This window comes from Sciurus vulgaris, assembly GCF_902686455.1.
Source record: "Sciurus vulgaris genome assembly, chromosome: 1".
Taxonomy (NCBI): Eukaryota; Metazoa; Chordata; class Mammalia; order Rodentia; family Sciuridae; genus Sciurus; species Sciurus vulgaris.
In genome coordinates this window covers 96,183,329-96,210,853 of record NC_136461.1, presented here as the reverse complement: position 1 = coordinate 96,210,853, position 27,525 = coordinate 96,183,329, and positions in this window count along the sequence as shown.

Here is a 27,525-nt window from a genome sequence, read left to right as displayed (position 1 = left end):
ACTCTTGGTATCTGACTAAAGATTACATTCCAATCTACTGGTTGTGAATAATGTCACTGAAAGGAGTTATTGGTGAAGTCCTAGTTCATGAAATAAGATCAAGGATCTGTAATGAGACTCCATGTGTTCTACAAGTGATAACTGTACAACTTCCTGGACATCACACATCTGTAAGCTTATGACATGAAGGCCTTGGTCTCTTTCTCATAAAATTTGATTCTACAGATCTGGGAAAAGCCAGGGCGTTTGTATCTTTAACAAACTCTACCAGTGATTATGATGCATAAAGAGAACTGAGAATGCTATACCATTGTTAATTCAAAATGTATTTCAAAAGGAGATGGGGATTTAAAAAAATATATTGCAGTATCAATTTGAATTTATACCATTTTACAAATTTATTCATAAAATTAATCTTCATTGTCTAAATAATATTTATGTGCCATTGAAGCATCAGGAAATATAACAGCAAAAGAAGAAAATAACTTCAGATATGAGCACTATTAATATTTTATAATATTAAATGGAAATTTACAGTCAAACTAGTAATGAGAGCATTTACCTTTGCAAATGGAAACAGAATTCCATGGGTGCTCCACAGAGCTGTTTTTCTTGCACATAAAGTGAATTTTTGTTCAATTTGGCATTCTTTAATAAAGGGGGAAAGGCCATCCTTCCTGTCTTTCTCTATAGAAATATTTTTTCTGGTTCTTTCCCTTTGGGAAGTGGCATAGTTGAATTCAGCACGGGGGTTTAGCAAAACTGATAACGGACTTTTTGGATTTTCCATCCTGGTGACAGGCCAAACTGATGTGACAGCATTTTACTCATCCATTCAATTTATTCATTTAACAAAGTTTTTGGAAGCACCTACTAATATGCTGGGCACTATGCCAGGTGTTGGTGAGACTCTCTCTCTTCCGGAGAAACTTCATACAGTAATGTGGGAAATAGGCAATTATGGGATTTTGTACATATGCTATGGAAGATATATGCACAGGATAGCTGGCTACACAGATAAAGGGTATTCAAGCCAGAATAGACAATCAGGAAAGATGAAAATAAAGAGTGTGAAATTAGGATTTCTGAGCCAGAAGATGCTTACAGGTGACATGGGAGATCAACAGGTCACACTTATTCCACTTCCTGTATCGCTGCCAAAAGCACAAACCAGGCAGCTCTTCTTTATTCTCTGATATTCATTTTTAAAAATAGTATTCCATTATCTTTTTAGAGAAGCATTATCTTTTATTATATTTCCAAAGGTCATAATAATAATATTTTGAAAATTTCTGTTCCTTGCGTAGTTTCTGTTCTGATAATAAGCCTTTTTGCTTTGTTTGTTTTGCTCCCTATTTTTCAAGGTAGGAGTCAGATTCTTCTGAAAAAAACTTTTCCAGTCTCTTGCCTGAAGTATCATAGGACTCACTTTCAACTTCTGTCAAGTGAATGGGGTGAGAAGTGGGTCCTCAACATTTAGACTGAACGATCAATAGGGAGATTCACCCAGCACATCTGGTGATGTTATGGTGAGATAACTGTATTTAGAAAGACTTTTCACCAATCCTCATATATTGGCTTTATCAACCTCCATCTCCAGAGGAGGGCAGTTATATGCTGCAAATAGTGTTACTTCTTGTTTCCCCCAGTACTAACTAGCTTTGCATTTTGCCTTCCCATGGCTGCTGTCAGTAACTGTCAGTTGGTTATCATTCGCGTTCTGGCTTCCAAATTTAAAAAATTTTCTGTCCTCTTTGTTCTCTTTGTCCTGTGCCTTCATGCCTTGAACTAAACGAAACAACTCCCACATGCTATGGTTTCAGGAAGGAGAGACTTTCATGAATTTGGTCTGCTCTTTTGCCTGCATCTTAGGTTCTCCTTTTTTGTAGGATATTGTTCTAAGAACTTAGTTCACAATAATTCTAGATGAGAGGCACAATTATTATACCATTTTTGCAGATTAAGAATTGAATTTCAGAGTGATTAAATGGTCAGAGTGGGTAAATGGCAGAGGTGTGGTTAATAAGTGACTCTCCTGCTGATTGGGTAATATAATTGTGTTGAGGTCTCCTTTGGGCTAACGTTGCTATTAAACATAAGCTTATTCTTTCCCTGCATTTGTCAGAGCTAATGCTGATTCCAAACCCAGCCTTAGGGACTCTTGACAGGGGGTACAAGTAACAGAAAAATAGGGTGTGGAGTGCTATAAGGCACCTGTGTTCTATACAGAGCAGACTTTACATTCTCTTTCACTGGTATGGATCGGACTCTATTCTGAGATGAATACTTTTTTTTTTTTTTACTTTAGATCTTGATGAAGTTTCATTTGATGATCTATTTTTGCATTTTACTAATTTTGCAGTGAAGCCACCTGCTTTCAAAGGAACTGGAATGGAGAATATAGAGATGTAAATATGGTGACTTTTTTATGGGCAAACACAGATTTTTACCAGCATGCTTTTAAAAAATTAAATATTTAACAGCTGTTTTATCAAATGAGTGAAGTGCTCTGTATTCTTAAAAAAGGTACACAGGTACTTAATTTTAAAGTAAAACTTGTAACCTCATTTGCATATGGCATAACTAAATTAATTAGCTGATTTTATTATTGACTAGTTTCAAGTCTCTGCTCTTTAAAAATATTATCTTCTATAAAGGAAAATATAAGTTAACAAGACCAATTTTTTATGCAGTTTGTGAAATTGACCTCATGGCCTTATGTATATAACTGGTATGGGATGGACTACACATGTATTACCTTTTCTGTAAGTGATGAATAGGAGTAAGAAGGAGTAAAAGATACCATTAGGGTGTAATATTTATAAGGGAAAGGGTGAAGTTTGGAGTGGAGAGAGTTTATAACTACACTGAATTTAAGGGTGGTATGAGATAATTTAAAAATTGTCTCTTCCAAAAGTCTTTCACATATGCAAATCTGTTTCCCAGCAGCAGTTTACTGTAGCTTCTTGTTAAGGAATGAATGTATTTCCCTCAGATTCATATGTTGAAGCCCTGAGCCCCAAATGTGGTGGTATAGGAGATGGTACCTTTGGAATGTCAGTAGAGTTAGATTATGTGAAGTAGGTGGAACCTTTATGATGTGACGATGGGCCTTATAAGAAAAGGGAGAGAGAGCACTCACTCTCAGCTATGTGAGGAAATGGTATGAAGGTGGCAGTATGCAAACTGGGAAAGAGCCCTCAGAAGTGCCCAACTAGCTTGCACTCAGATCTCAGACTTCCAACCTCAGAACAGCTAGAAAATCAGTTTCCATTGTGTAAGCTGCCCATTCCGTGGCATTTCAGTAGTAGCCCAAACTAACCAATGAAGCCCCTCACATTGTATTTCATTTTGCACCTGAACTTTTAGTGCCTCAGGACCTTATCCGTTTCTTTCTCATGCTGTTTTCCCCTTCCTAGTGTAAATCTTTCTGTGGTATGGGAATCACTTTCTGCTTTCTGCACTCAACAACCCTTTCTTGTCCTACTTTTTGAAATGGAGCTGAACATCCAGATATTTTATAAGAAATTGTTCAATATTTTTAATATTGTTATATTGTGGTATTATTTAATGCATTTCTATGCTGGATACACCCATAAGAGATCAGTTTATAATCTTTATTTTAACGTGTGTGTCTTATCTCCTAAGTTCCTTAAAAACTGAGTTGTGTTTAGCGTCACATTTTTTTTAATTTTCTAATTTCCAAGTCCTAAACTGGTGATCAAATAATATTTGTTCTTGCTGATGCAAATTCTAGTTGTTCTTCCTCATATTGTTCTCTTTTTTAGGTTAAAGACCCTTACTTCATTCTTATATTTTTAATTCATTTGTTGCCCTACTTGAATCTGTCAGGTTTTGGTGAGACTTCTGTTCAGATCATAATGGGACATACCTCTTATCCCTACTCACCACTTTTCAACTGTCTACTTGAGGACTCAGATGAGGAGCACTGAGGTGGAGGTCCCTTTTGGCAATTGGCCTTGAACTGTATGTGTCTGGAAAGGAATGGACCTATGCTAAATAAAGGAGGGGTTCCTCAATGTTTCTCTGTATTCCTTCTGTTTCTATCACCTACTATCTTGATTGTAATTTTAGCAATAGATATGTTTCTTTTCTGTGGTCCAATTTCTCTCAGTCTCAGCAGGAAGATTTCTCTTTTATGTATCTATTTGTTCCTATTATGTGGAAATTATGCTTAAAGCAGCTATACACCTGTTTATTATTCTGCAAGTAGCACTGCTTACTGTCAGTTGTTGTTTTTGATGCTAATATCATTTCTTGTCTTGTTTTATCTGAGTTCCTGGACATGTTTGCAGGCCTGCAGTACCTAATAAATAACAATAATGAATTCTTTACCAGTTCCTATTCTTCTTTCTCTATAATCTTCCTGAAATCAAAGTGGGAAAAAAAAACCTTATTTTTACCTGACTTTATATTTAGCATATGTAAACTATTCAATAAAGATATTTGCAGAACAAAGTTTTGTATTAAAATAATATAGTGCTGGTGATTTTTTTCTTATGAACTATTTTTCTGCAATTATTTTTGTCATTTAGTATTTAGAATAGGTAATATTTTTGTAATATAGAAGTGATATAACAATTTCAAATGTTTTATTACAAGGTAAAATGTCTTCTAACACCTACCTTTTCTTCTCCTTTGCCTGATTTCCTGTTATGCAACTCCACAGGTAAATAATTTGTTTTAGAGGTACATGTGCTGTGGTCTGCATATTTGTGTCCCACCAAATTCACATGTAGAAATCAATTATGTGGGGCGATGGTGCTAGAAGGTGGGGCATTTGGGGGATGATTAATTCACAAGGATGGAGCCTTCATCAACAGGATTAATGCCTTATAAAAAGAGGTCCTAAGAGCACTTTCCTGCCTTTTCTCCCATGTGAGGACCCACTGAGAAGGTGCCAACTATGAATCAGAAATGGAGTCTTTACCAGACACCAACTTTTCTGATGCCTTGATCTCAGACTTTCCAGATTCCCGAAGTATAAGAAAAAGTTTCTCTTGTTTGTAAGATACCCAGTTTGTTTTATTTTCTTATTGCAGCCCAAAATAGATTGAGGCAATATGGAAGCAACTGCAAATATGTCATCATTTCTCTGCTCTTTAAATACAAGATCCGATTTTTCTTTACCTTGCAGTTTTCATGATATTATATCTTAGAACTCCTGGTATATCAAAATACATAGATCTGTGTTCTTTATATACTTAAGTAGTATTTCATTTGATTTAGGTGTTAGAATGTGTATAACCAATGCTGTATCCATATACATTATTTTCCGTGGTGTGTTACTAAAACATCCAATATTTTAACAAATAATATCTTACAGACCTCGTGCCAGATTTACCAAGTCTATAGAATAATAGACTTGAAATAGATATTACTAGGTCAAAAGGTGTGTGCATTTGTGATTGTGTCAGATATTGGTAAATCATCTTCTACAGAAGTCATGCCAGTTTATACTCTTATCAGGAGGGTGTAAGAGTGACAGTATCCAGCTCACTTGTAAAGAGCTTTCTTGAGCTTTGGATTTGTTTTTCTGAAGAATAGATATTAAATTTCAGAGGAGTTTCAATATGTATTTCTCTTATTATGACAGTAGTCTGGAATCCTTTTATATGGTTAAAAGCTATCATTTTTTTCTTTATTTGAATTTAACCTTTGCCTATTTTCCTATTGGGTTATTAGATTTTCTTGTTATCAATTTCTAGAATCTGTTTATATATCCTAATGATTAGTCTTTATCTTTGATATGAGAGCTAAGTTGATGTTTATGATTTGAGATTTATTTGGCTTCTGAAGTTTCATTGTACAAAAGTTTACCTCTTTAATTATTTTAATGCATTCAGACTTATTATCTTTTTGTGGATCTAGGATTTTGAAATACAGTAGAAAGCCCTTTTCTATTTTCTTCCTCCCAACACACAACAAATATTTATTGAGTCCCCTGGGCTGTGAACTATTTTAAGTATTTGGGATGTATCAGTGATCAAGAAAAAGAAATATCATTGCCCTTGAGATCCTGCATTCTGGGGGAGAGGGGGGAGATAGACACATTTTCCAGGGAAAGGAACTAGGTAAAATAAACACGTAAATTACATAGTATGTTTTAAAAGCAATGAATGCTATCAGAATTAAGGTAGAGAAAGCAGGTGAAGGGAAGCTGGGATGTCCAGTGGAGAGTATAAATTGAAATTCTGAGTAAGATGATCAATTTAGAGCTCCCTGAGAAGGTGCTATGTGAACAAAGCCAAGGAAGAAAAAGGATGAGTTTCATGCACATCTTTGGAGAAAGAATGTTCTAGGCAGAGATCCTAAATCAAGAGAATGCCTGAGAAGAGCAAGAAGCTAGGGGACTGCAGTATAATGAATGAGGAGAATAGATGGAGATGAATATGAAAGACTCATGGGGACCACAGCCTATAGAGTATTCTAGATGCTTCAAAGGACTTCAGCTTTATTTTGAGTGAAATGAGGGAGTCCCTGATGAGTTTTGGTAGAGAAGTAACAAGCATGACATGGTTTAAAGGGACAAAATTATTTAAGCTAAGTCAGGGAAGAAGTGAGGATATCAAAGCTCAGGGAAAAGATCATAGGATTTATTTTAGTGGAAATGAGGAGTTATCGAGAGTAAGATTTTAGCAGGAATATGCTGGAAGAGGAAAGGCCAGGATGTGGGCAGCAATGAGCTGAGATTATAGAGGGCTAAAGTTACAAGGACACCTATACCTACTGTGTGATATGAGAGTGAGTACCTGAGAAATGGTGAATGGTGTAATAAGACATACATTTTTAAAGGACATACCTTGGATGACAAGGAGATTAATCTGATGAAGTCAAGGACAAGACAAAATAGGAGATGACTCATCTGTATACTCGATGAACTGAATTGTGTTTTCCCAAGAGTTCCTGTTTTGAATCCCTAAACTTAGTAACTCAGAATGTAAGTGCATTTGGAGATAGGGCTTTTAAAGGTAATTAAATTAAATCTGTTATTATGTGGATATAAGGTGTCCCCCACAAAGCTCTTCAATTAAGGCAGGAATGTTCAGAGGTGAACTGACTGGATTGTGAGAGGTGTAACCTAATCAGTCCATCCTAATTTGAATGAATGGATTGAACTGTAGGCAGGTGGGGTGTGGCTGGAGGAGAAAGGTCACCAGGGTGTGCGTGGGAAGGGTGCATCTTCTCTGTGGTACGTTCCCCCTCTGCTTTCTGGCTGCCATGAGTTGAGCAGCTTTCCTCCACTGTGCCCTTCTGCCATGTCGTTCTGCCTTACATTGGGCCCAGAGCAATGGAGTCGGCCATCTATGGACTGAGACCTCTAAACTCATGAGCCCAAAATAAACTTTCCCTCTTCTGAAGTTGTTCTTATTAGGTATTTTGGTCATAGGGAGAAAAGCTGAGGTGTTCTTAGAAAGAGAGGAATTTAAGACATACATAAAGAGGCACCAGAGATGCATGCACATATAGAAGAAACCCCCAGTAGCAAGCCAGGAAGAGAAGAGTTAGAGGAAACCAAACTTGCCGGCACCATGATTTGGATTTCTAGCTTCCAGAACTATGAGAACATAAATTTCTGCTCTTTCAGTCACTCATTCTGGTATTTTGTTATGGCGGCCATGGCAAACTAATACAATATGTTTAGTGAATCATTTTGAAATAAGGAAGAAATTATATAGCAGAGAGTGACAATGAGTCAAGTTTCTATCCTGCTGAGAAATTAGGGGAACAGAGCATATGCTATACTGGCACAAATAGGGAGTATGATCTGATGACAGTAGATTCAAAGCAGTGTGTTTTAGGGAGGAGAATGATCTAAAAATAGCAATGACTCAAGATGATATCTGCATCACCTAGAAGTCCAGGGGCAGTGGGCAATGGGTCAAAAACCCACCACCTCAGAGAGCTGCAGGGAAAGCAGGATCCAAAGGGAAAGCCTGCTTTCAACCGAGGAAGGCTGGATGTGGTAGTGCATGCCTGCAATCCCAGTTACTGGAAAGGCTGAGGTAGGAGGATCACAAGACTAAGACCAGACTCAGCAACACAGCAGCATCTTGTCTCAAAATAAATAAAAATGGCTGGGGATGTAACTCGGCGGTAAAATGTACCTGGATTCAATCCCAGGAACCAGGAAACAAAAACAGTTGTAGGAAGAAGATGAAGGGAATAGGAATTTGCTAGTAACAGACCCATGATTTTAAAGGGTAGAGTGAAAGAATTTCAGCAATTGAATGGCTTGGGAGACAGGGACAGAAAAGAAGATGTAAAGATTCTTATTGTGAATAGAGTATAGATGTTCTGAGAGTGTGGTTAATCCTTAAATAGGGATAAAGGGCATAGTGAAGTGTATTTGGGTGTATTCAAAGCAGAGAGCCCCTTCAAACCATACAGTTTAAATAAGAGGGTGTGCTGTGGGGAAGTTGAGTTTCTGATTAAGGAGATAAAAGTTCTAGCACATATGGTTCTCAGGTCTTGACCTTGAATGGAGTGGTTGTGATCTTGTTCAGAATGTGCTGTCTGGACCTCCTGGAGATAGTCTTGAGGACATCTGGGGAAGCAGATTATTACAGTAAATGTGTTGACTGCTTTACTTCTGATCAATTAGAAATTCATTCTGTTTGTGTGAGGAATTTCACAAAATTTTGTTTTGATAGTTATCCAGTTGGCTCAAACCTACATTTCCATATGCATATTGTTTGAAAGCTATTGTGATTAATAAAATAGATTTTAAGAATTTATAGAAGTCTTTTGTTAATGTGATTTTCTCAAAAGGTAGGACATAAAAGTGTAAAAATACCATTTGCTAGCGGGAATGATGGAAGTCATTAAAATTTTTTATGTTATAAAAGAATCATTATAACAAAATATTATGAGAGCAACCTTCTTCATTATTTTTCTTTACTGGGGTTGTAATTCTGCAGATGTTGGTCACTGTTTTCTTCTGTGTTAGCCTGGCCTTCCCCATCAAACAATGACACAGCAGCATAGCGTAACTCCCAGGAGTAACACTATCACAAATTGCCATCTGCCATGAGGTAAGTCAATAAGGCAAGGTTGAGCATGTCCTTCTCTCAAGTAACCAGTATGTCCCTACAGGGTCAGGTACTACAATTTCATCTGGGTATAGACTGTTGGAACTGATGTCAACAACCTGAGATTTACAATTGATTAGTACTAGTAATAATGATGATTAAAAAACAAAAACAAAAGCAAAAAACCAAACTACTTCTATTAATTAAATAAATGCCAACTTTTGAGTACCTTCTTAAATGCCTGATACTATGTCTAGGATTTTGATAGTGTACATTTAAATCAATAAGAAATTTTTGTCTTGGTATTACAGAAGAATATGCTAAGGCTCAGGAAATTTGAGTAACTTGCTAATGTCACACAGCTAGTAAGAGGCAGAACCAGGACTTAACACAATATCTGTGTTCTCTTTGAAGTAATAATTTTTTTTTGCTTCTCATTTTGCTGCTAAATATTGTTTAGATTAGTTATGACAGAGAAAATATCTTAACAGACTAACTTCCAAGAGCAAATAATGTAAGAGCACTTTATTTTTATTTTATATAGGTAATTGTCATTTCCACTTAATGTATTTGTAAAATGCATACATACTTTTATGCATACATACTTTTATGTATCTAGCCCTCCATCTTGAGCCAGAATAAATTTTTATAAGTAATCATAAATATAAATACACTTCTGTGAATTAAGATATCTTAAAAAGCCATATTAATGATGTCTTGTTTTAATCTCAAGAAATTCAGAATTATGGAAATCTCAGTAACAAAAATACATAATTAAGGGCCTTTTACTTGGCTATTATAAAATACTTACCTCTTTATTAATAATGTGTGAGGAAATTTAATAATTAAAGTGAAGTTTTATCAGATTCTCAGGCTTATATTCTACTTTTCCACAAATAATGAGTGAATTTTTAAACATTTTTCCACTTAACAATTAAATGTAGCTTTTATTTTTATTTGATGGAGAAAATATAACTAAATAATTTTCTAAGACATTAGGAAAAACCTAGTTTTTTGTTTTTGTTTAATAAATCACACTGGTGTTCTCTTTCTTTAATATACATTGATCACATTGTTTTTATTCAGTATATTTATGTATTTTATTTAAACGTTTTAATCTTTTGCCTTGTGTTTGGCAATCAGTATTTTAAGTCAGTATGTGGGAAGCTAATAACCACTGTAAAAACAGACTTCCTAGTCTGTTGTAGTTACATAGGCCTCAATTCAACTCCTTGAATTTGTAGAGTAGTCTGCTGCCTCAGGACCTTTGTGTGAGTTTCCATGTACAGGAATGTACACCAAAAATTCCCATGTCTCTGCTCTACTTGTTGGTTTTCTTTAATCTGTAGTTTTCTTAGGTCTTTTCTAACTGACTTATCTAAAAGATTTTGTACCTCCTTCACCCTGCAGCCCATATCCTGCTTTTCTGCATGAGTACAGGACTGCCACATATTTTATTTTATATTTATTTGTTTCTCACTGCAGAATATAAATAAAATCCATTAAAGGTTATTTTTGTTCATGAATGTGACTTTTTATTAGAGTAGTGTCTTGGATCTAATGGGAACTACATAAACATTTGTAATTTGTTGATTATTTAATATGTAAATGTTTGTTAGTTTTCTTCCTTTATCTTTTCATTTTCCAAAAATTTGCTCTATAGAGGATGGCCTTTTATTTCTTTTTTTTTTTTACTGTAAACAAATGGGATACATGTTGTTTCTCTGTTTATACATGGAGTAAAGGCGTACCATTTATGTAATCATAAATTTACATAGGGTAATGTTGTTTGATTCATTCTGTTATTTTTTCCCTTCCCCCATCCCTCCCACCCCTCTTTTCCCTCTATCCAGTCCTTCCTTCCTCCTTTCTTGCCCCCCACCCTAACCCTAACTCTAACCCTAACACTAACTCCTCTCACCCCCCATTATGTGTCATCATGCACTTATCAGCGAGATCATTCGTCCTTTGGTTTTTTGAGATTGGCTTACCTCACATAGCATGATATTCTCCAATTTCAACCATTTGCCTGCAAATACCATAATTTTATCATTCTTTATGGCTGAGTAATATTCCATTGTGTATATATATATACATATATATACCACAGTTTCTTTATCCATTCATCAATTGAAGGGCATCTAGGTTGGTTTCACAATCTGGCTATTGCGAATTGAGCAGCTCTGAACATTGATGTGGCTGTATCTCTGTAGTATGCTGATTTTAAGTCCTTTGGGTATAGGCCAAGGAGTGGGATAGCTGGGTCAAATGGTGGTTCCATTCCAAGTTTTCTAAGGAATCTCCACACTGCTTTCCAGAGTGGCTGCACTAATTTGCAACCCCACCAGCAATGTATGAGTGTACCTTTCTCCCCACATCCTCGCCAACACCTGTTGTTGCTTGTATTCTTGATAATCGCCATTCTAATTGGGGTGAGATGAAATCTTAGGGTAGTTTTGCTTTGCATTTCTCTTATTACTAGAGATGTTGAACATTTTTTCATATGTTTGTTGATTGCTTGTAGATCTTCTTCTGTGAAGTGTCTATTCATTTCATTAGCCCATTTGTCAATAAGGTTATTTGCATTCTTAGTGTAGAGTATTTTGAGTTCTTTGTTTCTTTTGTTTCAACTTCGTTGATTTCAGCTCTGAGTTTAACTATTTCCTGTCTTCTACTACTTTTGGTGTTGCTCCGTTCTTCTTTTTCTAGGGCTTTGAGCTGTAGTGTTAGGTCGTTTATTTGTTGAGTTTTACTTCTTTTATTGAATGCGCTCTATGAAATAAATTTTCCTCTAAGTACTGCTTTCATAGTGTCCCAGAGATTTTGATATGATGTTTCTTTGTTCTCATTTACCTCTAAGAATTTTTAAGTTTTCTTCCTAATATCTTCTGTTATTCATTCATCATATAATAGCATATTGTTTAATCTCCAGGTGTTAGAGTAGTTTCTGTTTTTTACTCTTTCATTTATTTCTAATTTCAATCCATTATGATCTGATAGAATACATGGTAGTGTCTCTATCTTCTTGTATTTGCTAACATTAGCTTTGTGGCATATGGTCTATTTTAGAGAAGGATCCATGTGCTGCTGAGAAGAAAGTGTATTTGCTCTTGGTTGGATGGTATATTCTGTAAATGTCCGTTAAGTCTAAATTATTGATTGTGTTATTGAGATCTATGATTTCTTTGTTCAACTTTTGTTTGGAAGATCTGTCCAGTGGTGAGAGAGGCGTGTTAAAATCACCTAGTATTATTGTGTTATGGTCTATTTGGTTTCTGAAATTGAGAAGGATTTGTTTGACATACATGGACGAGCCACTGTTTCGGGCATAGAGGTTTATGATTGTTATGTCTTGTTGATTTATGCTTCCCTTAAGCAGTATGAAATGTCCTTCTTTATCCCTTCTGACTACCTTTGGCTTGAAGTCCACATTATCAGAAATGAGGATGAATACCCCAGCTTTTTGGCTGAGTCCATGTGCATGGTATGTTTTTCCCCATCCTTTCACCTTTAGTCTATCGGTATCTCTTTCTATGAGGTGAGTCTCTTGCAGGCAACATATTGTTGGATCTTTCTTTTTAATCCAATCTGCCGGTCTATGTCTTTTGATTGATGAATTCAGGCCATTAACATTCAGGGTTATTATTGAGATATGGTTTGTATTCCTGGTCATGTGGCTCATTTTTTAAATTTTATTTATTTTTTTTGACACGACTTGGTTCCTCCTTTATTTGACAATTCCTTTAGGATAATTCCTCCCTTTGCTGATTTGTTTCTTTGTTTTTCATCTCTTCCTCATGGAATATTTTGCTGAGAATGTTCTGTAATGCTGACTTTCTTTTTGTAAATTCTTTTAGCTTTTGTTTATCATGGAAGGATTTTATTTCATCGTCTAATTTGAAGGTGAGTTTTGCTGGGTAAAGAATCTTGGTTGGCGTCCATTTTCTTTCAACCTTGAAAAATGTTGTTCCAGGCCCTTCTAGCTTTTAGGGTCTGGACTGAAAAATCTGCTGATATCCGTATTGGTTTCCCCCTGAATGTAATTTGGTTCTTTTCTCTCACAGCCTTTAAAATTCTGTCTTTATTTTGTATGATAGTTATTTTCATTATAATATGCCTTGGTGTGGGTCTGTTGTAATTATGTGTATTTGGAGTCCTATAAGCCTCTTGAACTTGATTTTCCATTTCATTCTTCAGATTTGGGAAATTTTCTAATATTATTTCATTGAATAGATTGTTCATTCCTTTGGTTTGTTTCTCTAAGCCTTCCTCAATCCCAATAATTCTTAAATTTGGCCTTTTCATGATATCCCATAGTTCTTGTAGATTCTGTTCATGATTTCTTACCATCTTTTCTGTTGGTCATCTTTGTTTTCAAGGTTAAATATTTTGTCTTCAATATCTGAGGTTCTGTCTTCCAGGTGTTCTATCCTATTGGATATGCTTTCTATGGAGTTCTTAATTTGGTTTATTGTTTCCTTCATTTCAAGGATTTCTGTTTGTTTGTTTTTTTTTTTCAATATCTCTAACTCTTTATTGAAATGATCTTTTGCTTCCTGTATTTGCTCTTTTAACTGTCGATTGGTGCGATCATTCAACGCCTGCATTTGCTCTTTCATCTCCTCATTCAATGCCTGCATTTGCTCTTTCATCTCATCGTTTGCTTCCCTGATCATTTTAATTATGTACATTCTGAACTCCCTTTCTGTCATTTCTTCTGCCATGCTGTCATTGGATTTTATTGATGTAACATCTAGATTTGTTTGGGGCATTTTCTTCCCTTGTTTTCTCATATTGTTCAGGTATCAGTGGACCGCTAAGATATTGCAGATTTTCTTATTGACTTATAATGTCCCTGAAGATTTCTAGTATATTCCCTCTTAGCCTTCAGTAGGCTGAAGTCTTGGAGAAAGTTGATAGTGTGGTGCTCCACAAGGAAGCTGCCTCTCTAGGGGTGGTGGCCTTCAGGTGGGGTATAATCCCTGCTAGTGGGCAGAGGTGCCTCCACTTGTTGACCAATGGTCATCCAAAGGGGAACTAGGCTGCGGGCTGAGGCAAGGCCTGTTTGGGCCTGTGTCTCTGGTTTATCATCCTTGTGGGAAAAAGTCATCTGGCAGGGAAGACTCACCTGGTGGGGAGGTCTCGCTGGTCAGTTCCTCTCCTAGAGGTTCCCCTGAATCCACAACTACCGCCTGGGTTGGGCTGTCTTCCTCTGCAATGTTCCCAGGGGCCCGGACCTACTTCTCGAGCCTGGGAGCCTCACCCTTCGCAGATGAGTCTCCTTAGGGTGCCCCTCCTCAGAGAATCTGCCTGCAGTCCTGGAACCTTCGCTCCGCCCCTCAGCTTGTCTCTGTGGGCTCTTCCACCCAGAAGCCTCCTAGGTTCTGGGACCCTGCTCTGCACCTAATCACCTGGCTATGTGGCCCCTCCTCTGAGCAGCCACCCGGAGCCCCATATAGTCACTCCAAGTCCCAGTGACCCGCCGCATGCCTTTTCCTCTGGGCAGCCACCTGGTGTTCAGGAGCGGTCGCTCTGAGTCCAAACAACTTACCGAGTGCCTCCTCCTCTGGGCAGCCTCCGGAGCCCGGTGGGTTCCTCCAAGTCCAAGCACTGTGCTGAGCGGCCTCCTCTACGATGCTTCCAGTTGTCCCAGTTCACTGCTCCAGCAGGGGGAGGGGCGTCTCATTGGGCAACTCCTCTTCACAAAGTTCCCTGCGTTCCGGGACGACCACCCCATCCGGGACGCCTCCCCAACGGGAGAGACTCACCCGGTAGCTTTGAGTTGGTCCCAAGTCTCTCAATATCTCCTCTTCTTGAATCCTGAGTCTGGAGCAATATGAAATGCAGCCACCCTCTAGTCCGCCATCATGAAACCGTCAGTCTTTTATTTCTTTAAACAAAATAATCCTATGTTGTATCTTTGATAGATGGTGTGATTCCAGCAAAATGAGTTTCTTCCATAATCTTTTAAATTGTTATTTATAACATATGGGATCAAATTATTTCTTTTAAATAGTCAGAATTTCTACCAACCTTTGTGCTCTAATTTGTAAAAAGTTTTTTAAAAATGTTCATTCTAAAAAGAACCGAAAGGAGAATATTTATCTCTATGTAAAAATATTTAGAGCGACTATTATACCATCATTAATTGAAACACTCAGTATGCACCAGTATGATTAATTTTTATGAAAGTACTTTGAAGTGTTTTTCAGGTAAAAGACATTATTATAATTTAATACTTTGATACAGTTATTTGGAAAATATCTCCAAAGCCAACATGAGATATTTTGTCTTGATTTTTAACAAAATACATTTACTCAAGTTGTTGAAAACCCACTCCTAAATATTTAAATTTAAATTTATGAAAATAAGCATTCTTTAAACATTCGAAATTTTCCTGATAATGTTGCTGATTTGCTTGCAATTGCTAAAAACTCATCATTAAATATTTGAACTTAAAGTCATGGGGAAAAATCATCCTGAGATTGGTAGTCTTTTTATTGTTATTCTGTCTGCCTCTGTTGGGATATGATCTTCATGGCAAGTCATTTAGACCATTAACAAGAGAGCAAACCCATTAAAAATATGCAAGCTCTTGGAAAACAAAATCCAGTATACTAATTAAACCTATTAAGGCAATTATAGAGAACCACAAATGATGCAAAAGTTATGTTGGGCCCCTCCTGGTACCAATGACAAAAAGCTAAAGAGTTTCTATTTTTCTAAGTGGAGAGAAAGAGTATGGGTGATTAATTTTAGCACTGAGTTAATTCGAAATGAGTTAACAGCAGAAAACATTTCCATGGGCATAGAAAAATGGTAGAAGAGGGTTTAATTTTTTTTTTTTTAATCACTCACTGGCAACACAGCTACTTGTCAGAGAAATTTCAGTCATAGAAGGAAAACTACAGTTACCTGTTGGCAGGAAAATAGAAAGAGTAAGTTTTGTGAAATTGTTTGTGGTCCTCAATTGTAGTCACATCACAGAGGTTTCCCTGATGAGCATGTACACCTGAAAGATTCCTAACTGCTGCCTTAGTATCTTTTTTATGGGTGATCAAAACATTACGGCTTATGTTTCAGAAGCTGACTTCAGTCTTATGAACCAGTAATAGGAATTTCAAACTTGTTCCCTGAAAGTCACTGATTATTATTACGTAGCGGAAAAAAATCATTTTATTTAAGAAATATAATATTCTACCTGAAGTCAATAAAATCTTGAAGAAAATGATATACACATCAACTTGTGAGAGACTCTTTTTTCATGTTTACAAAAACCTCAATTAATGTATGTAATCACTTTGTGCAGAAAAACATTCCTACTCCTCAGATGAATGATTGAGGCAGAAAACTTAAGAAATTTTCCCAAGACTTCTCAACAAAGGAACAACGGAAGTATTAGATCAGGATCAGCTTTCTGAAGTCCTCGTCTGGCACAAAATGACCATGACAAGGTAGTCCATGAGACAATGCGATTATTTCTTCACTCTTAGCTGCCTCATGAATTTTCAGTTGTGTGTGCTATGCAGCATCACACATTGCAAAGGTGTATTTATTATTATTTACCAAATTATAACAGATGTGCAAAGTCAGCCAGGGCAGAGTAAGCGTGAAGGAAGGGCAACTAATGGCATATGTGCAGATGCAACATCCATTAGAGTCATTCTCAGTGGTTTTGTCGGGGAATGGAAGCCATCAACAGAACTGCTGGAGGCTGCAGAATCTCACACTGTTCACCTCTAGAGCTTATCACAGCAGAACAACTTGGTTGTTTTGGTATTGCATTAGTGATTGTCATCCCCATTTAATGTGTTCATAAAACAATCTGTGTACATTTAATTGGTATATGCCCCATGACAGAATGAAGTGGTTTAGTAGATGAACAAAACTAAACGTAATTAATGGCCTGTTTTAACCTCACAAGATCCAGGATTTAGTAATCCCACTTGGAAAGGCAGAGCTACTGACCTCCTTTTACACAGGTTGCAACACACATTCTTTAAGAGTAGATATTTTTTATTAACACTAGCAACTTTTCTTTTGACAAGGTATAGATTAAGAATAATGTGGAATAAATTTCTTAGGGATTCCATAATCTGGGAACAGACTGGTTTTGTTTTTGGTTTGTCTTCAGATTGCCTGTCACATGGAGTTCATAATTTCAGTAACTCACTGACCATGTAAGGCTTTTGTGTCAAGTTTACATTTTAGGCTGAGAACTCAAAAGGACAACATATTTATTCTTCCATTTTTTACATCATTCTTACTTGATAACACTCTATGGGCATTGAATAAATGGTGCATGGACCAACAATTTTATATTTGATCAACAGTCAAAATACAAGCTGAGAAAGAACTTTATGGAGTCTTGAAATGGTTAAGTAGAAAGAGGGCTATGTCTTACACAGAGGACATGGTAAAAAATAGGGAATATAACTTTGATTTTATTGTTTTTAAAAAAACTGAATGTTATGCTCTGAGGTTTCCTCCAAAAGCTCATGTGTGAGACAATGTAAGAAGGGTGAAATGTTTGAGTTATGAGAATTTTAACCTAATTAGTGCATTAATCCCCTGATAGGGATTCACTGGGTGGTTAGGCAGGTTAGGTGTGGCTGGAGGAGGTGGGTCAACTGGGGAGTACCCTTGGGGTTTATATTTTGTCTGTGAGGGGAGTGCGCTTCCTCTCTCTCTCTCTCTCTCTCTCTCTCTCTCTCTCTCTTCTTCCCTCTCTCTCTTTCTGCTTCCTGGTGCCATGTTCCCAACTGCTTTCCTCTGTCATACACTTCTGCCCTGATGTTGTGCCTCATCTCAGGCCCTGACAAATGGAGTCAGCTATCTACGGACTGAGACCTCTGAAACTGTGAGCCCCCAAATAAATTTTTCTTTCTTTCAAATTGTTCTTCTTAGGTGTTTTGGTCACAGGAGTGAAAAAATTGACTAAAACAATCAATAAAACTTCTGAAGACATCTACAGAATGTATCTACTGTTTATGAATCCTTGAATTCATTTTTCTCCATATAAAGTATATATTATGGAAGAGAAGGGAGAATATGTTCAATCAAGAACTTGGTAGATAGATTATGTCCGTCTTTTCCTAGGTAATAGTTTGATATTACCAAATTCTTAGGGAAAATGGAGCTTCAGATTGCAGAAAATTTATTTGCTAGGAACTCTTCCAGACTGACCAGCTAAAGATGGATCACAGAGCCTATAAAATTCAAATACATGTAGCTACCCTAAACTCACCTGGAAATAGTAATAAAAAATGTAGAAAGTTCCCAATGGGTCATACTGGAAATAAAAATAATGAGAGCTAAAGAAATACTAAAATGGCAGAATATGCACTATGTGGTTATAGGAATCTAGAGATATTACTGTGATCTAAATATGATAGAATTGAAAAGGATTTTGTCTATGGAAAGATAGAGATAATTTCTGCGTAATAGTATTGTAATGTGAGTCATATATTTAATTTTGTAATTCTTAGTAGTCACTTTATATAATATAGAATTTGACCTAGCTGAAAGAGAAGTTTAGATTTTGTGGGTTTTTTTTTTTAGGAAAGTAATCAAGGTCATACCTGAGAGGAATGTTTTTGTTTAACTGGTATTTGTTCACACAGATCTTAAAGTGGGGCCATCCATACCCAGTAGTCTTAGAGTAGAGCTAGCCATGCCACAGACTAGACATGTGATTTATGGTGGATATTTTGGGTCACATAATATCAACTGACCTGGAGCCTGAATACAACCTTGTTGAAAAAGTTCATCATGCCTATCGAGTAAGATCCCAATAAAAATTCTGGACATATAAATTTAGTTGAGCTTAACTGACTGACAATACTGTGTATGTTGTCAACACTGATGGCAGGAGGGTGACATGTCCTGAGGACAACAGAAGCTTCACATTTGGAAACTTCCCAAACTGCCTTATGAGTCTCTTCCCGTGGTTGATTGCAATTTGTAACCTTTCTCTTTGTTAAACCATAACCATGAGTATGACAGCTTTCAGTGAGTTCTTTGATCCTCCTAGGGAAATGTAAAAACTAAGGGCAGTTTTGGAAATTCTGTGAACTTGCAGTTTGAGTTTGAAGTGACAGTGGCTTTCCCTTGAACTCTGTAGTTAGACTTGTTGCGATTGGTGTCAGGTCAGGAGTCTTGTGTACTCTTGGCAGTCTGCTCATCTGTGCCCCCAACTCTGTAGTTTGGCTAGCTCTTGGTACATATTAATAAAGTAAAAAGAAAAAAGGCAAATTAATATTAGTAATACATTTCATTTAACTCAATATATTCAATATATTAACATTTCAACAGGCAAGCACATACAAATTAATAGTAAGCTATTTTGCATTTTTTCTTATACTAAGTCCACTGACTAGTGGCTATCATGTTGGATGGGGCAGATATATATTGTTAAAAAATAAAGTTCTAATCAGAAGCAATAACTGATGGCATTTGTCAAGACAAAAGAATATTTGGTACAGAGTAAAAAGAGTTGAGAATATGTACAATACAGGACTTCCTTATATGAAGAATTGTATAAGCTTGAATCTGTTCACAAAGCTGGCATTATATGACTACAGCAAAGGGGAACTCTTTTAGTCAGCTTTTTTGTTGCTGTGACTAAAAGACCTGACAAGAAAAAATTTAGAGGAGAAGAAGTTTATTTGGGGACTCATGGTTTCAGAGGTCTTAGTCTATAGCAGGCTCCCTTCCTCAGGGCTCGAGGTGAGTCAGAACAACATGGCGAAAGAGCAAGGCAGAGGGAAGCAGCTCACATGATGATCAGAAAGCAAAGAGACTAAGCCCAGAGGCATGCCCCCAATGCCCACCTCCTCCAGCCAACCCACCCACCTTGTTACCACTCTGTTAATCCCATCAGGGGAGTATTCACTGATTGGGTTAAGGATCTCATAACCCAATAATTTTTCCTCTAAACCTTGCATTGTTTCATATATGAGCTTTAGGGGGACACCTCATATTCAAACCATAACAGGGACCTCAGTTACCTGATCATCTATTGATATTCTCCTTCAGTTCAATGAACTGTATACCATAAATTCTTGCCATTTGTTGCAGGAAATGTCTCCTCTCTCTCTCTCTCTCTCTCTCTCTCTCTCTCTCTCACCTTCTTGACTTTCACTTCCCCTATTCCCGCTCCCTTTCTTTCCTCTCTTCCTTCTCCTTCACTCCTTTTTTAAACAAATATTTATTGACTGATTATTTATGTCATGTACTATTTTTCTATTTTTTCTTCTAGCAGTTTGGACTCTCCACTCTCAATGAACAGGTAACAAATAACTTTAACAAAGATGCTTCATTCTTCAACTGTAGTTTTCTTAATGAATCTTGGGATTCTAAAATGAATTATGAAATAATAATTTCTGAGCATTTGTTAAATAAAATTGTAATTGGAATCTGTGTGGATTTTTGGACTATTCCTTGTATTCTTGGACCTTTAAGGAATAAAAAGATCCAGCGTTCTCCCCACTTAACGTCAAACAAACTATACACACAGTTTCTAAATAATAAGAAAATTTTATATAGATCAATAACCTCCATGTACCTGATTTCTATCTCATAGCAAAATTATAGCATGAAGACTCTTAATTAAAAGGACAAGGCTGACTACATTTTCTCCTTTTGTAATGGGTGCATTATAATTACACAGCATAGAGGGATCCATTATATCACATTTGTACATGCATATAGCATAATTTGATCAATCTCTTTCCCTGCTGTCTTCTGTCTCCTATTTCTCCTTCCTCTGCTCCACTTTGCCCCACTCTACTATCTGCCTTCTCATGATTATTCTTTTAATTAGTGCATAATATACATAAGTGGGATTTGCAGTTATTTTCATATATGAACATAGCATAATTTGGTAGCTTTGTTTCTCAGTACTTCCTCATGACCTGCATTCTTTCCTCCCCCTCAAGCCCCTTCCTCTATGCTGTTGGCCTCCCTTCTATTTTCATGAAATCTCCCTTTTTTTAAAAAAAAATGGGCAAATGATGTAAGCCCATTTATCAAAACAAGGAATACAAATGCCCAACACATGTATGAAAAAATGTTCAACATCCTTAGCATCCAGGGAAATGCAAATCAAAATTACCCTGAGATTTCATCTCATTCCAGATAGACTGGCAAGCTTCAAGAATACAAATAGCAATTATTGCTGGTGAGGAGGTGGGAAAAAAGATAAACTTAGGTATGGTTGGTGACACTGCAAGTCAATGCAACCACTTTGGGAAGCAGTATGGATATTCCCCCAAACTAGGAATGGTATCATCATATGAGCCAGTTATCCCACTCCTTGGGATTTAGCCAAAAGAACTAAAATGAGCACACTATGATGATACTGGTGTTTATAGGAGTACAATTTACAATAGCTAAGTTCCAGAACCAGTATAGATGTCTGTCAACAGATGAATGGATAAAGAAAATGTGGAGTTCTACTCAGCCATTAAAAAGAATCAAATTATGTCATCTGCTGGTAAATAGATGGAATTAAAGAACATGATGCTAACTGAAATAAACTAGATTCAGAAAGTCAAGGGTCGAAAGTTTTCTGTCATATGTTGAAGCTAGAGAGAAAAAAGAAAAGAGAGAAAAGGATAACTACATTTTTAAAAAGCTTCAAAGGGCTTGTGAGTATGACACAGTGGCAGAGCTCATGCCTTATCACGTGTGAGGTCCTGGGTTAAATACCCAGAACTCCCTCAAAAAAGCTTCAAGGGAATTCAAAAGCGCATTTTTAAATAGTTTTATTTCATTTCATTTGTGTTCCCCCACCATTTGATTGCTGAGACCTTACTATGGCCTAGAAGACCAAAGGAAACAAACCTAAGAATAAGATAGCTAGGCAAATAATGAACTATTTGATATAATTTTCATTGTATTAAATTATTAACATAAAGACACAATTATGAGATTTTTGTAGTCCTGTAATTGTAGGATGATGAATACTATTTTTCGGTGCAATAATAATAATTGGAATGTCTGGTGACAGAAATCATACATAAAAATATTCAATTCTATTTTTGCTTTTGTGCTATGCTTAAATCATTTAATTTAGACAATTTTGCATTTTGTTTGATCTGTGTGGAAATTTCCATGTGCATGTTTGTAATTTAGAATTTAGGGGACTCATAAGTCTTGCGTAAATATTAAAATATTAATCTATTTAAAAACAACACACTGTTCTCATCTCTCCTCAGACATATTCCAAAAAGCAGATCCAGTGAGTAAAAGCAGCTGATTCTTGCAGACATGTTTTGCTTTCCCTTTGAATTAAATCACAGTTCACTCATCTCTAAATGCCTTTTGATATCTTTTATGGTGGTTGTCGCTGCAGGGACAGGGAAGAATGAGAGTCTGCGTCCTGATATACATGGGGATGGTAAGTTGTTGGTAATTTTAAAAAAATCAACCAGAGTAAATTAAGATTTCAGTGGTGAGGGACTTGGATATCTGCTTCTTGATAGAACATAACTAGAAGCAGGACTGTGGCCACATGGGTACTTTCCTTTCTCATTAAGCCTCTACTGGCTGAAAACAGTCATCTCATGAATACTGTTTCGGTGAACTTTGAAACTCCATATTGCTCCTGAGAATGAGCATAAGCAGATCGCGGGACCTGCGGGTGAGCAGTCGGGTCACGTCACCATCGCGGCCTGCCTTCTGTAGGATCTGCTAATGTAAACCTGTGGAGCCATCAGGAAGGTCTTAACTTGTCAACACTTTTCGGTTAATTCGATGTTTGTGTGCCCAGCAGACACAGTAAACACCACGTGGGCGGTTGTTTTCTGTTTCACTTACCTAACTTTTGTCAAGACTCATTCTCAGATCAGCCTTGCAGCAGTTTTCTCACATCCACAGCGGTCTGATGGCCATTCGGAAGTGAGAAAATGGGGAGGAGTCTGTCCCAAGGAAGTCAACCCAAATGTCGATTTATAAGTAGCACAGAACCATTGAGCACAGCTTTCTTCTTCTTCTCCTTCCCCCTCCCTCCTCCCCCTCCCCTCCTCCCTCCTCCCCCTCCCCTCCTCCCTCCTCCCCCTCCCCTCCTCCCTCCTCCCCCTCCCTCCTTCCCCTCCTCCCCCTTCTCCCCCTTGCCCCCTCTCCCCCGCCTTCTCCTCTCTTCTTTAATGTCAATGTTGCAGCTTTAAAATTTTTACCAAAATTATAGATAGGCCAAATTTTAGAAATGAAGTAATTACATAATTTTATAAATAAAATAAATAATACAATTTAGTATGAAAAAATGATAGTCTTCCTTTCCATTCTTTTATCTGTTTCCCCCAAAGAAATTATGCTTACCACCTTTAAATATCTTTCTATTTGAATGTGTGCATATGTGACATTTATCTGGTGATTCTAAATAATGCACTTGTTGCTTTTCAAATTTAAGTTCTTAAACTAATACTAAAAAACATAAATGTTGTATATAGTTATGATATACTAAATGTGATATTTTGATATATGTATACATTGTGCCATGTTTAAATAAGGGCAAACATGTATCTCCTCAAACATTTTTCTTTATTGTGAAACATTAAACATTTTTTAACCTATTTTTTGAAATACAGAGTACATAATTTTTTAGTCATCTTATTGTGATCAGAAGTTCTTACTCTTATCTAATTATAACTTAATACACTTGATCAACTTCTCCCCATTCCACTTTCCCCTCTACTCACCCCCGTCTCTGATAGCCACCATTTTAATCTCATTTCTAGGAGGTCAATTTTTCTTTTATATATTTTGCATATGAGTGAGATCTTGCAGTACTTGTCTTTCTGTGCTTGTGTGATTTTATTTAACATGATGATCTCCAGTTCCATCCATGTTGTCACAAATGATAGAATTTCATTCTTTTTAATGCCTGAATAGTATTCATTGGTGTGGATGTGTGACACTTGCTTTATCTATTCATCATTTGATGAATACTTAGTTTTTTTTTTTTTTTTTTTTTTTCTTGGTTGTTGTGGTTAGTGCTCCAAAAAACATGAGAGTGTGGATATTTCTTTGATATACTACCTTCATGTTTTATTTCCTTTGTCTTCCTGAGAATATTGATAGCTTTCTAAAAAAGAATTTTGAACACTCTATAGTCTATTTGCTTTTCAAATTTCTTTTCTTATTTGATTATTTTGACCTCAATTTTTCATGTTAAATATTTCCCCAGATGTCTGGTATCACTCAGTTGTCTCTTATTCAAAAGTGGAGAAATGGAAGTCTGGCTGGAATTCAGAGACCTTGAAGTGAGTTATTTTAGTATAATATGCTTTCCCTGCATGCCATCTGACATGGAAAAGACTGAGTTGGAAAGGATTGTATTATACCTTAATAAATTTAAAGTCACTAAGTATCTATGTGCATTATAATTTGTCTAAGAAAAGTAGACACCCCACATGGAACAAAAATTTATGTTATACTGTGTATAACATAAATACAAAACTGTGTGAAATATCAAATTTGTTCTTAAATGTAGCAATGCTCTACTCAGAGTAATGCAAAAAGTAGTTTACAGTGTTTTCAAAGGTAACTTTTTGACAATAGACCTGACCAAGGGTATAAGAATATTTCATGAAGATTAGCGCATTGTGGCTATTTATAGTATTTACTTTAGAACTCACAAATTAGAGGCAGTGAAACAGAAATTTAAGATAGTAACCTTAGAGGGAAATGACAAATCCATGAAAATGCTGCTATCAATCACACTGAGTCAAAACATTAAAAAATCACTCAGTTCCATTGACTGTACTTAAGGCTTATGACGTCATCTGTTGTTTGGGCTCTTGACTTCGCTTTGGTTTTATTTGTGAAAACCCAGGTTACCTTCACATGGCATTTCTTTAACATTAGAGTCTAGACAACGTTATGTTTCTATTTGAGGAAAATGTATTGAATAATGAATAGAGAGGGTTTTTTTGATTGGTATGTGGGAAGTCAAAAAAATCCTAAGATTGGAAAGAGTCTTCAGGAACCATCCTGTCAAGTGATTCTCATCCAGGGTTGGCTACAGTTCCTCTTAGAGGGTGTTTGGGCATTTTCCAGTGTTGCATGACTCGAACGTGAGGGGTCCTGTTGACATTTAGTGGGTGGGGGCAGGGATGATGAACCTGCTATGAGGTTCTGGATGATTTGGGATGACGAGGGAAACTATTTCCCACTTCCTGATCAATTCTTCCCACATTGTGCTAATACGGTAAGAACACAAAATGAAATTCAGTTTTAGGATGACAACAATGCAATTCTGAGAAGCAGAGGAGTAGCTGTAAAAGTGGACACAACTTCAATTCACTGGAATTGGGAGATCATGTAACAGATTCTGTCATTTATTTATCTGACAATTATGATTTCCAGCATTGTCTGAGTAAAACTTTTCCAGGTCTTAAATTTAGTCTATTCAGGTAGGTTAAAATAATGATTTTTCTTCAAATGGAATTTCTTTTCTCCTGGTTAACAAAACTAAAACAAAAAAAACTACTTTTAGTAAATAACAGCAAAGCATAAAGAAAGAACAACCGTCACTCTTCATTCCATTACCCAGAGAAACGATTATTAATGCTGAGATCAAAGTTTATCAACAGCAGCACTACTAAGTTTTAGGTTGGCAAGTTCTCTGGTAGCTGTCCTGGCCATTGTAGGATGCTTATTGTTATTCTGGTCACTACTTACTAGATGCCAAGAACATTCTTACAATTTGACAACCTAAAATTTCTCTAGAGATAGCGAGCTGAATGTTCCCAGAGCACAAAATCACCCCTGGTTGAAAACCACTGGTTTAAGTGTGTGTGTGTGTGTGTGTGTGTGTGTGTGTGTGTGTGTGAATTTTTGATATCAAAAATGGTATCAAAAATTTCAATGCTTGGACAGGAGCAGGTGCATGACTGTAATCCCAGCAGCTCAGGAGGTTGAGGCAGGAGGATCACAAATTCAAAGCGAGCCACACCAAAAGCGGTACTAAGCAACTCCATGAGACCTGTCTCTAAATAAAATACAAAATAGGGCTGGAGATGTGGCTTGGTGGTTGAGTGCCTCTGAGTTCAATTCCCAGTATCCTCCCACCAGTCCCTGCCAAATTCCAATGCTTAAATAAACTAGCTAGATGGCAGAATGTATTTGGAAACATTTTTCACAGTTGTGACTGATAGGAATTCCTAAGGTTCAGTGGATTCCCTAAGTTCTCTGTATATATAGCACAAGGACCTTTGTATCATGTCTTGCTCATCTTTTAGAAGTGGACCAAAGTCTCCGAGGATGATGATCTTCATAGGTAGCCTAAGCTGCCTAACTGGCTTACAGAACATCTTGGTTTCATGCTGCAGTCATTAGCTGTCCTGTTGCTTTTCAACATTCTCTTAACTCTGAGCTTGCATCTTTTCATAACTCAGGCTGAATATCATTTGTTGGTGGTTTTGTGTTCTGTGTACACGACGTGAAGACATTTTCAATATAGCAACATGCATTTTATCCTCTGTATGGCAATTCTGATTTCATTTCTACTTAAACTGATCACTACGCTGATGATGAGAATTCCTTTTCTGAAAGAACATGATAACTCTTTCCTACTTTGTCCAAGTGACTCAGACTGTGAATGCTGTTTTGTGATTTATTAAAACATGGAAAATATGTGTTAGCAAGTAAGGACATGCAGTAGGCTTACACAGGTATATTCCACATGGATGCATGGGGACTTTGTCTCTTTAACTTTTCTGCATGCATGGAAATAGACTCATGTAACACATTATGTAGATAAGTTAAACGAGACCCTTCTTGCCTGAGCCCACATCTTATTTCCTTTTTCCATGACAAAAAGAGGTGATAGGCTTCTATTGACAATCTATGCATCACCCTGCCTTTAGCCTAACTCAAAGACCCTAGAAGAGTAAATGTTTTCTAAAACCTGTATTAGCCAGTTTCCGGAAAATTCTGTGCACTCTGAGAGTAAGAGTTTCTACACAGGAGTAAAGCCACAAAAAGTGCCTTTTATGATGAACAAAACTGTAACTTTAGAAAATCTCAGGTAAAGAGGGAAATTGTGAAGAGATGCCTAAGTCACATGGAGAACTCTCCAAGTTCTGACACGAGATCTGAATGAGGAATTATTCGTTACTGCAGCATGGCTTTGCCTAACCTAAGATATTACAAGCCTTAAATGGCTGAAAAACAAAAACAAGGGAATGTGAAGCAAATACCTACAATGAAGTGGAGTGGACCAGAGATGCAATTAGCTAAATTTAAGAATTACAGAAGCATTTAAACAATTGTTTTCTTTGGAGACTCAAAAAGGGATTTTGTCTGAGCCTTTGGTTTGTCTATGATGATCAACTCTCCTAGCATATTTCTGGGCAGAGAAACTGGTACTGTACTGATATTTTACGCATCCATTTAAAGTTTTAAAGAAATTTAAAAAGACATACTTGGGGTTTTTTCATCTTAAACTTTGTTTTTTACCTTAAAA